Below are 3,173 nucleotides of genomic sequence, written 5' to 3' on the forward strand. Positions count from 1 at the left end.
ATCATATAGTAGTTAATTTTTTCATATTTTTTATATTATACTTTTTTCCATACTAAGGATAGAATCCTGGAACACTGAGTTATGTATCTCCCTAGACTCTTTTATTACTTAATTAGAGATAGTACGTTGTTAATTTGCTTAGGTTGACCTTGAATTTGCTATCCTCCTGCCTCAAACTTCTGTGTAGCTGGGATTATAAACTTGTGTTATAACATCCAGCTCCAATTTTGAGTACTCTGAGGAATCTATGATGTATAGTTTTTCTATCTTATGTATTCATTCTACATTTATTGTTCTCTGTTATATCAATTCTGTTCTGTGATTATACTCTTTTTCTTATGAAAAATTAAGAATAATTTCAGATTATAGGCTCTCCTTCCTGCTAGCAGGTGCGTCTCAGGCCTCAGTGGCAGTCTGAGGATAATCTTCATATCGCCTCAGCAACATGTGATTATTGAAAGGATAGATGCAAATTGAACTTAATAGGCTTAATTTTCTCTGTTGAAAATGAGTAGTGAGACCGTATACTAAATAGATAAATTTAAAAAAGAAAGAAAGTTTAAAAATAGAAGCTTACTTCATATCTGTATGTATTTCCTGACTGTTGGAAAAAAAATATATATTCAGTCCTTAAGATGTCTTTTTCAATGTTCAGGGAACCTTATCTTTGAACTGTTATCTTATAATTACCAAGGAAACAAGGGATCATATTCCAAATCCTGAAGAAGAATTGGAATGAAATGTAGGCACTGTGTTACAGTGCTAAGAATTTATTTATGAATTTGTTAAAAGCCAACCAGGCACCAAATTATCACTGAAACACCAGGCAGATAGATGTTGGATGGGGTGTGCATGATTAGTGATACTCTCAATCGCTGACAGTGTGGGTCTCATGCATGGTATCTCCCTGGCCTTGTTCGTGGGGAGAATTAGGGTCCCTCTTTGCAGTCTCACACTGGAAGGCCTGGGATGCTTGTTCAACCACAAAGACACTTTATTTGTAACTTTCTGAAGAATTTTTCAGTATGGGAGAACATGTTGTAAAGTCACACTTTCTTATCCATATTTGAAATGTTACTAGATGCATATAGAGAGTAGAATCGATCAAAGGATACAAGACAACAAATCTGTGGAATGGCCGATTTTAGAGATCTCATGTGAATGTGAGATTTTTAAAAGTGTATCTTTCCTCTACCCTATAAAATGGTCTCTTGCAAGATATACTCTAGTGTTTTATTCTCATTCAGCTTCTTAATCTTAAGGCAAGAGTAAGTGCAGAGCCAAGGTGAGTAAACAGTTATTACTTTGTGGTTCTATCAGAAAGATGATCTCAGGTGGTATGGTTGTGGCCATAATCAATACGACTTTTATTTCCCCTGATAATTTCAAGTTATATTTAGTGTATTTCATGTCTCAAACTAGTCATGGTTCAATTCATATATTGATTTATAATGAGTAGGGAGTCTTCTCTATCCCTCATTAGTTTGTAAGAAAGGAAATACAACATTGTAGTATAGATGGTACCTTACCGTCACAGACCTTATATGTGAATGTTACATGTTAGTATGGACAATGGAAAGGCAATATTACAGTAAAAGAATTTGCTTACTTAGAAAAGTTAATGCATACTCATTCAGTGTTGTGTGTATATTAAGAAAGAACCACAGTGATACAGGTCTTTTTGTTCATCTATCCAAGTTAGAGCAAAATACCATAGACTGACTTTCTATAAATAAGAAGCATTTACTTTTGCACTTTGTGACCTGAGAATTCCAAGATCAAGGTGCTTGTAGATTCTGTGCCTGCTGAGGAATACTGTCGTAGTTAGAGTCTGCAAGGGGAGTAATACAATACAGGATACATAATTCATAGGATTATTTTATAAAAGCTACAGAAAAGGTTAATTAAAAAGAGTGCAAGAAATCTACCCTCAAACTAAAGACCCAAAGAATCTAGCTGAAGGCCTGGATCTCACAGCAATGTTCTGCATGCATCCAAATGAAGACCTAGACCCCTTCAAATGCCCCGACAAGTACAACTGAAGGCCAAAGGCCCACAACAATGTCCCACATAGGTCTATTTCATGGTTCTATGCTGGGAAAGTCCAAAGTTCAGCAGTGGAAGCTGGAAAGTCTCTGCCAAGTGGCATGAAAGGTCTATGCTAGTAGGCTAAGGGATCCATACTGGAGCAATGAAGCAATGCTCAAAGTAAAAATCAGAGCGTTTCCAAAGAGAACCTTAGTCATCCTCAGTGACCACCTTTGATGAGGGGAACAGCAGAGTTCATTGAGAAAGCCAGCACCACAAGATCCTCAGGAGCACCCACAGCCCCAGGGGAACCAATGGCTCCCTAATGGTGCCTCTTTTTCTTCAGTTCCCCTTTTATTTAGTTGGCAGCAATTCTCAGGTACAGTCCCACTCCTAGCACCACACTGGTTCAGTTCAGCTGTACATTACAATCTGACCTCCTGTTGTTGGTCCATCACAAATGCATTCACTTTAGGGGATTGACCTGTACTGTGTATTCTATTTTAGAGAAATCCAAATATTCAAACCATAGAAATTCAAAAAATATTTTCATAATACAGTACATGTATGACAATAATAAAGTAATAAACTACAGGAACATAAACATTTCTTTAGCAGCTATACACCAATAGAAGTCATTTCAAGTTGGGGTTGCTTCATAACAATATTTTACCTATACCTAGAGTGATAATCAGTGAAAAGCTGAGATTGTGAAGGGTTACAATAGAGTGGCTATAGGCCTTGTATTCATTAAAGTTGCTGTGGAAATGCTATCACAGACCAAGTGGTTTAAATAACAGAAATTGTTCTCAGAATTCTTGGGGCTAGAAGTCTGCTTTCAAAGAACAGCAGGGTCCCCCCCAAGACATTGTCACCTTTGATTTGTAGATAATGGTCCATTTTCTCTGCATCTCTTTGTGACCTTCTCCTAGAGTGTGTGTTTAGGTCCAAGTTTCTCTTCCTAGAGAGACTTCAGTCATATTGGATTGACTCATGTTATAATTTCATTCTAACTTACTTGTCTATTTAAAGACAAAATGTGGGCTGGTGAGATGGCTCAGTGGTCTAAAGCACCTACTTAGAACAAGCTTAGCAAAGCACAGCAAGCGCAGTTCAATCCCCCAGCACCACATACCAGCCAGCCC

The sequence above is a fragment of the Octodon degus genome, unplaced genomic scaffold, assembly GCF_000260255.1.
Source record: "Octodon degus isolate 3935 unplaced genomic scaffold, OctDeg1.0 scaffold00143, whole genome shotgun sequence".
NCBI classification, from domain to species: Eukaryota; Metazoa; Chordata; class Mammalia; order Rodentia; family Octodontidae; genus Octodon; species Octodon degus.